Source organism: Bubalus bubalis, chromosome 7, assembly GCF_019923935.1.
Source record: "Bubalus bubalis isolate 160015118507 breed Murrah chromosome 7, NDDB_SH_1, whole genome shotgun sequence".
NCBI classification, from domain to species: domain Eukaryota; kingdom Metazoa; phylum Chordata; class Mammalia; order Artiodactyla; family Bovidae; genus Bubalus; species Bubalus bubalis.
Window position 1 is genome coordinate 49,249,114 of NC_059163.1, and position 9,540 is coordinate 49,258,653.

Below are 9,540 nucleotides of genomic sequence, written 5' to 3' on the forward strand. Positions count from 1 at the left end.
TGACCCAGTGTAAAATGGGGCTTCCCAGGTGGCACAAGTGGTAAAGAATCTGCCTGCCAATGCAGGAGATGCAAAAGGCTTAGATTTGATCCCTGGGTTGGAAAGATTCCCCAGAGTGGGAAGTGGCAACCACTTCAGTATTCTTGCCTGGAAAATTTCACAGACAGAGAAACCTGGCAGGCTACAGTCCATGGGGCCACAAAGAGTTGGACATGACTGAGTAACTGAGCGCACTAGGTAATTAATGCACACCAGGTTTTGCAGACTTAGTATGACAGAGAGCACTTTTTCAACGATAATTGTTTATATTGATTGCAGGTTGAATTGATAGTTTGGGGGAATCTATTTGGTTCACTAAAATGTATTATTACCATTAATTTTACTTATCTCTTCAGTTTTTTTTAACATGGCTTCTAGATCATTGTAAATTAAATTTGGAGCCTGGTGTGCTATAGTCCTTGGGGTCACAAAGATTTGAACATGACTGAGCGATTAAGTATACAAGGACAGCAAGCATTTGGGGCTTGTATAATATTTCTGTTGCACAGCATGGGTTTAATTCTTCAGCTTCTGCAGCAAAAGAAGACTGAAATTTCCTTGCTTTTCTGTTAGTGGTGAAAAGTGACAGCAGGTTCTTACTTTAAAGAAATTTGTGGGCTCCAAATCTCCGTTAAGATCAGGTTAACGGCTAAGCAGCATGTCTTCCACATGGGTTGAGCCAAGAGAGAATCCAAGCTTGTCTCTAGGTTTGACAAAATGGCAAATCTGGTATCTACTTGTGTAAGGACTTTGGATTTGGGGCTGGGAGATGGGTCAGTTTCTGGGGAGCAAGACAGGAGAGCTGGAGAATGAAAGAGGACTCAGTGTTGTGGAGGCCTCCACAGCACAGGGGAAGGTAGATACATTTCCCATGCATGGGCCCCTTGAGGGTAACAATGCCATTTGACTTCTTGAGTCCTTCTTGGCACAGGACATGCTTAGCTGTCTCTCATCCTAAATGGACAGAGAATACACAGATGGAATAAATATTAAGTTGCGTCTCTGTGGATTATCCACATAAAGGTTAACAGAAAAAGAAAGAAAATGCAGAGCAAAGCATCTTTTCTATACAGTTACCTTTCAAGCACACATGCTGTAATTATATAGCAGGCCAACTGAGAGAGGAGAATGAGCTGGGTGCTTCCTGGAGACTAAGGCTGCAGTCCATATGGAGTTTTCCAGACCTTCCAAGGTTGGCTTTATGGTGAAATAACTTTCAGCTGGTCCTACAAAGTGAGGCTTTCAGCCAGGCTCAACAACTTAGTTCCTTGGTCCAAGAAGCAGAGAGAACCCTGAAGGCTGCATTTTGAAAACCAAAACAAAATCTTGCTAAATGTGTTCCAGCTTTTCCTGTCCCAACCCAGACAGCTGCTTCGTGGAGCTCATGGATGTCAGTGCTACAGAACACTTCAAACAGAAAGGGAGTTCCCATGATTTCCAAGTGAGCGAGAAGGGGGGCTCATCTTTGGAGGAGGGGTTGGTGGAGGACTTCAAAAACATTGACTATATAGAAGAAAATATGTGTTGTTTGTCATTAAGTGATGGTAGATGAGACTAGGACAAAATGTTGGTGTCAGTGGATGAAACCCAGGCATGGTCTTTATTTTATGGGTTGGATATTAATTATACCCAAGTTCTTTGTTAAAATAAATAAGGAGTGAGGGAGACCCCGGGCTTTTGGGAAAGAAACAGAAATAAAGCTGTGACAAGGTCCAGGCCCATTAGGTGACATAACTTGGCAATGTAACTTAGTGCTGGAGGGTAGGAAAGAAAATCCTTTAAGGGAAATTGGAGGCAGCTTTTAAAAGATTTTGCATTGTTTGTTAGGATGCAGTAATGTCTTATAGGGAGGAGTGGGTAGGAATAATAATAGCCTTCATGGGAACATCATCTATGCCAGATCATGCCCCAGACCCTCTCACTCATTCATTCTTGATTTTCATATAAAGTCTGCTGGATAGGTGCAGATGAAAAGTTTGAAGCTAACAGAGGTTGGTTCATGAGTTTAAGGAAAAAAGCTGTCTCTGTAACATAAAAGTGCAAGGTGAAGCAGCAAGTGCTGATGTAGAGAGTGCAGCAAGTTATCTCTTCTAGATATATTTTAAGATTTAGCTTAGATCATTAGTGAAGGTGGCTCCACGAAACACCAAATTTTCAATGTGGACAAAACAGCCTTATGCAGGAAGATGTCATTAGGGACTTTCATAGCTGAAGAGGAGAAGTCAATGCTTGGCTTCAAAGTTTCAAAGTCCTAATAACTACAATTAAAAGCCATGCTTGTAAAATTTTGAAGTAATATTTATAAAATTTTATGCTATGAATTTCTTAGCAAATGTTTGTAGTCTAGATTTAAAGAACCCAGTTTATCATGGTTTTGACATACACTGAATGCAATATATAAATATATGAATGCATATTTCAGCAAGGGGCTTCCCAAATAGCACAATGGTAAAGAATTCTCCTGCCAATGCAGGAGATGCGAGAGGTGAAGATTTGATCCCTGGGTTGGGAAGATCCCCTGGAGGAGGGAATAGCAACCCACTCTAGTATTCTTGCCTAGAAATTCCATGGACAGAGGAACCTGGTGGGCTTCAGTCTCTGGAGTCGCACAGAGTCAGACACGGCTGAGCACATACACATCTGTTAGCAATGAGAAAACTAAGAAGGAAATGTGTGTGTGTGTGTATATATTTGTACACATGTCTTTCATGTAATTTAGAAATGTTAAATCAAAAATGGTAATTTCACAATTTTTGATAGAAAGGAGAGACAGGCTGACTCTTACAGAATGTAAGAAATAGAAAATAATAGAAAGAAAATAGAAAGAAAAAGAATAGAAAATAGAATCTAATGCAGCTGGTGACTTAAAGTTGAAGCCAATGTTCATTTACTGTTTGGAAAATCCTAGAGCCCTTAAGAATTATGCTAAATCTACTCAGTCTGTAATATATAAATGGAACAACAAAGCCTGGATGACAGCACATCTGTTGAGAGCTTTTACTCAGGAAAAAAAAAGATCCTTTCAAAATAGTACTGGTCACTGACAATGCACCTGGGCAGCCAAGAGCTCTGATAGAGATGTACAATGAGATTAATGCTGTTTTCATGCCTGCCAACACAACATCCATTCTGCTGCTCATGGATCAAGTAATTTCATTTCAAGTCTATTATTTAAGAAATACATTTTATAAGACTACAGCTGCCATAGAAAGTAATTCCTCTGGTGGTTTTAGGCAAAGTCAATTAAAAACCTTCTGGAAAGGATTCACTGTTCTCGATGCTGTTAAGGACATTTGTGATTTATGTGTGTGTGCATGCTAAGTCGCTTCAGTTGTGTTTGACTCTTTGTGACTCCATGGACTGTAGCTGGCCAGACTCTTCTGTCCATGGGATTCTTCAGGCAAGAACACTGGAGTGGGTTGTCATTTCCTTCTCCAGGGCATCTTCCCTGACCCAGGGATCAAACCCACAGCTCCTGCATCTCCTGCAGGATGGATTCTTTACCAGAGTGCCACCGAAGATCTATGGGAAGAGGTAAAAATATTAACACTAATAAGAATTTGAAAAAGTTGATTTCAACCCTCTTGACTTTTTAGGGTTCAAGACTTCAGAGGAGGAAGTAACCGCAGATGTGGTGGAAATGGGAAGAGAACTAGGCTTTGAAGTGAAGCCTGAAGATGTGACTGAATTGCTGCAAATTTCATGATAAAAATTTAATGGATAAGGAGTTGCTTATTATGAATGAGCAAAGAAAGTGGTTTCTTGAGATAGAACTTATTCCTGGTGAAGATGTTTTTGTGAAGATTGTCAAAATGACAAGAGATTTAGGCTATTACTTAAGCTTAGTTGATAAAACAGTGGCATGGTTTAAGAGGATTGATTTCAATTCTGAAAGAAGTTCTGCTGTGGGTAAAATGCTTTCAAAGAGCATTTCATGCCACAGAGAAATTGTTTTTGCAAGGAAGTGTCAATCAACGTGGCAAACTTCATTTCTGTTTCACTTTAAGAAATTGCCACAGCCACCTCAGCCTTTATCAGTCACCACCCTGGTCAGTCAGCAGCCATCAATGTCAAGGTAAGCCCCTCCACCGCAAAAGAATATGACTCACTGAAGGTTCAAATGATGGTCAACATTTTTTAGCCATAAAGTATATTTAAAATCACTACAGATGGTGACTGCAGCCATGAAATTAAAAGACGCTTACTCCTTGGAAGGAAAGTTATGATCAACCTAGATAGCATATTCAAAAGCAGAGACATTGCCAACAAAGGTCCGTCTAGTCAAGGCTATGGTTTTTCCAGTGGTCATGTATGGATGTGAGAGTTGGACTGTGAAGAAGGCTGAGCGCCGAAGAATTGATGCTTTTGAACTGTGGTGTTGGAGAAGACTCTTGAGAGTCCCTTGGACTGCAAGGAGATCCAACCAGTCCATTTTGAAGGAGATCAGCCCTGGGATTTCTTTGGAAGGAATGATGCTAAAGCTGAAATTCCGGTACTTTGGCCACCTCATGTGAAGAGTTGACTCATTGGAAAAGACTCTGATGCTGGGAGGGATTGGGGGCAAGAGGAGAAGGGGACGACAGAGGATGAGATTGAGATGGCTGGATGGCATCACTGACTCGATGGATGTGAGTCTGGGTGAACTCCGGGAGTTGGTGATGGACAGGGAGGCCTGGCGTGCTGTGATTCATGGGGTCGCAAAGAGTCGGACACGACTGAGCAACTGATCTGATCTGATGTTGTTTTTTTAGACATAATGCTCTTGTACACTTAGTAGCCCACAGTATAGTGTAAACACACTGGGACTCGATTTATTCTGATATTCACTTTATTGCAGTGGTCAGGAACTGAATTCACAATATCTTGGAGGTCGGCCTGTACTTGGGGCCAAGATATAGACTTGCCCTATAGGACAGATGTAGGAACGAGTCCCCTTGGCCACAGTGGTAGTCTGTCAATCACCCCAATGAGCGCCTTTGGAGTATACTTGTGTTTTGTGGGCAGAGGTCTCATGGGAACACAGAGGGTCTCACCAGTGACTGGCCAAATTAAAACTCTATGAAAATTAAAGGCTTCACATGGTTTGTGTCTATTTAGTGTTTCAGGAATATTTGGCACCTCATGAATATTAGATTTCTCTTGGTTCTTCCATCCTTTTAATATTCAACACTGAAGTGCTTGCTCTACTTATTAACATATTTATTCAATATATCTTATGAATTCTGACTATGTCTTACAAGGTACTTGCTTACTCATTATCTATGCTTAATACACGTCATGAGTTTCACATCTTCTGTAATAGAATAGGATATTTTTGAATGAGACTAGAAAGGCTCATCACAACTGTTTAATGCAAACTATTTCCATTGGGGTAGAAGCTCCCTTAGGTTAGATTTTGTCTGACTTGTTTATTGCTATATCTTTACTGTCTAGTGTACTATGCTGCTGCTGCTGCTAAGTCACTTCAGTTGTGTCTGACTCTGTGTGACCCCATAGATGGCAGCCCACCAGGCTCCCCCGTCCCCGGGATTCTCTAGGCAAGAACACTGGAGTGGGTTGCCATTTCCTTCTCCAATGCATGAAAGTGAAAAGTGAGTAGTCTTTAAATTGTTGAATGAGTGAATGAACATCATAGAAATAGGGAAATACAGAGAGAATAATTAGGCTAAAGAAAGGAAAGAAGTATGTGAGTCCAAAGCCTCCTCTGCTAAAAGCCATACATGGGTCCCAAGGTCACAGATGCCTTCCTGTTCCATGTGTTAACCAGGTCAGTGATTCTGCCTGAGCAGTGGCTCCTGAAGCATGACCCCCAGACCACCAGCAGCAGCAGCAGCATCTGGGCAGAAATTCAAACTGCTCCCCAGACCTCTCCCCCATCTACTGAATCAGAAACTCGGTTGGTGGGCCCATCAATCGATATTTCCACCAGCCTTCCAGTTGATTGTCAAGTGTGCTCAGATTTGAGAACCACTGTGCTGGAATATTGTGGTGTCCTCATGTTTTATTTCAATACACTTGCCTTGCAGGACATTGTGTTTCTCCTCTCTAGAAACAGAAGTCCAGTTTCATTTGTTGGTATAGGAAACCATCCCTGGGTTTGCAGCCTCCTGGGTTGATGATGCTTCCTCACTGACAAATGCTAATGGGCAAGACCTGCCCAGGATGCTGAAGGTGAGGCACCACACATATGCCAGCTCTTTCTAGAGTGAAAGTGCAAGCAGGGAGACAGGAAAGAGAGTGGATAAGGAAGAACCAGGCTAAAGCCAGCCACATGAGGGGTTTTCCTCCAAGGTTCATCAGAAGCTCAGGCATGCATTGTTTTTGTGAGCAGCACCCTCTTTCAGCTACCCAGTCTTTACTAGCAGACTTGGAGACGCTGGGTGAAAATAAATGCAACTCGGGCCCAATAGGTGGTCAGAGAAAGCAGGACTTAGAAAGGAATTCAGCATCACATGGCTAAAATAGTCAAGTACTGTGTTTGTCTTCCCATGAATTGTTTGTTTGGGAATTACAAATGTATTTTAAAATCTTGCTTTGCTTGTGTGTGCATACTCAGTCGCTCAATCATGTCTGATTCTTTGTGACCCCATGGACTGTAGCCTACCAGGTTCCTCTGTCCATGGAAGTTTCCGGGCAAGAATACTGGAGTGGGTTGCCATTTCCTACTCCAGGGAATCTTCCTGACCCAGGGATTGATCTTGCATCTTGCATCTCCTGCACTGGGCGGTGGATTCTTTACCACTGTGCCACCTGGGAAGCTCCATGCTCTGCTTAGTTCTAACTATGTATTTATTGCATAAAATTTGAAAGACATAGAAAAGTATAAAGAAAAAATTGGATCATCCATTACCCTACTGCCTAAAGATGACAACTCAGTGTTTTAAAGTATTGCATTTGAGAGAAAATAATTAATAATATTAATAGATGTTCTATATAATAACTTTTACAGAGTAGGAAATCTTGATTTTGTTTCCTTTTTAAATACTATATGCTGTACATAGTATACTATGTATTTTAATACTATAATACTATACATAATTCTTCATAAGCATCACTTTTTAAAGAAAACTTTAAATTTTATATTGGTGTATAGCCAATTAACAATGTTGTAATAGTTTCAGGTGGACAGCAAAGGGACTCAGCCATACATATATATGTATCCTTTCTCCCCTAAACTAGCTTCGCATCCAGGCTGCCACATAACACTGAGCAGAGTTCCCTGTAAGTATCACTTTTAATAGCTACACAGTTGGTAAAGAATCCACCTGCCAATGCAGGAGATGTGAGAGACTTGGTTTCAATCCCTGGGTTGGGAAGCTCCCCTGGAGAAGGAAATGGCAACCCACTTCAGTATTCTTGCCTGGAAAATCCCATGGACAGAAGAGCCTGGTGGGCTACAGTTCATGGGATTGCAAAGAGTCAGATACGACTGAGTGCCCATACACACACACACAATACAAAATATCCTGTCATATGTATTTTGTTTAGCAATCTTCCCCTTATTAAAGATTTAAGTAGTTTTTAATGCTAATATTAAAAAGCAGAGACATTACTTTGACAACAAAGGTTCATCTAGTCAAAGCTATGGTTTTTCCAGTAGTCATGTATGGATGTGACAGTTGGACTAGAAAGAAAGCTGAGCACTGAAGAATTGATGCTTTTGAACTGTGGTGTTGGAGAAGACTCTTGAGAGTCCCTTGGACTGCAAGGAGATCCAACCAGTCCATCCTAAAGGAAATCAGTCCTGAATATTCATTGGAAGGACTGATGCTGAAGCTGAAACTCCAATACTTTGGCCACCTGATGCAAAGAACTGACTCATTTGAAAAGACCCTGATGCCGGGAAAGATTGAAGGCGGGAGGAGAAGGAGACGACAGAGGATGAGATGGTTGGATGGCATCACCGACTCAATGGACATGAGTTTAAATAAGCTCCAGAAGTTGGTGATGGACAGGGAAGCCTGGTGTGCTGCAGTCCATGGGATTGCAAAGAGTCAGACACTACTGAGTGACTGAACTGAACTGAACATCTTTGGGTCTTTCCTTGCATTTCTATTTCTTTAGGATTGATTCTTAGAAGTGGAATTACTAGATCAAATGACATTGTGTAGGTATAGTGTGAGATGAAAGGGCTCGTCTAGTTGGGCAATAGCGTGGAACTGGCATTCAAGAGACCTGGGGTTCAACCCCAGATTGCCGAACATTCTCTGTATGGTCTTGAACAAGTCACTTTCTCTCTCTAGGTGAGAGTTTTCTCCCATGTTAAATAAGAGAATGGGAATAAGTCCTTGCATCTTGAATGGAAGTATCATACCACTCAGCTAAAAATGTAAAGCATTACTTTATATTAAAACAAACATCATATATATATATATATTCCACATCTTCTTTATTTGTAAAACTGACATTTAAATTTCAAGATAAAATTCAAAATTCCAAAAATTTCTTGCTTTTATTTGGCTAGTTAGATTTCTCCCACAGAACAGACCTCCCTTAGAGCATGTGTCAGGATCCTTGGCCAATAGGAGTATGTCAATGAGAAAGTTTAAGAAGAACTGGACTAAGTGATCTCATGTACTAATTGTAGTCTGGATATTCTGTGCATTCATAGTAGTTCTTGGTGTGTAAACTACGTATCCTTAGTAAATCTTCCAGGTCTGATTTAGTCTTCATCCTGGGATTGGGGTATTTTCATACTTTTTTCTACTGACCAGCTCCATGTGGACTCAGGTTAAAAAAACTTTTGAAGATTCTTTAAAACCTGATCAGTCTGCCCTTAGCCTACAGTTGTTTAACACGTCACACTGGTTCACAGAAGCTCGCCTTCAGGCACTTATTTGTTCACCCAAGAATATTTATTTTGGGGCACATGGTCCAACACTATGTGTCAGACAACATTATGAAAAGCAAAATACAAAGATGAATAAGATATAATATTTGTCCCTGTCTTCTGGGAATTAATAATGTATTTCCCACAAAGTATCCCAGAAAATGCCCAATGTCAATAGGTACTTATTTTTTTTAAAAAAGAGTATTCATATCAAATATGTTTGAGAAATGTTGAATTAAAGTTAAGCAGGTTCATTTACTGCAGGCCTTTTCAGAGACTTTAATATGCTAATATGCAAAGTGTGCAGTGTTCCCAAAGTTATTTGTTTAGGAAACTCTTCATTTGTGGACTACCTCCAAGAACTAGAGACTCATGGCTCACGATTTGAGAAATATTGACATAGTAAATCTAATCCGTACACTTACTCAAAAAATAAATTGTAGTTTTATAGGTAGCAAAATACAGAGGGAACTGAAGAATAGGTAGCAAAATACAGAGGGAACTGAAGACAGATTCTCTTGAAGAGTTTTCAATCTATTTAATTGGAAGGGCAGTCCTGAAACACACACAGAGAATATCCACAAACACATGAAAATCAATGTGAAAGCGTGGAGATGTGGAATCAGCAGAAAAATCTGAAGGGAAAAGGATGAAATTAATCCTTTCAATTA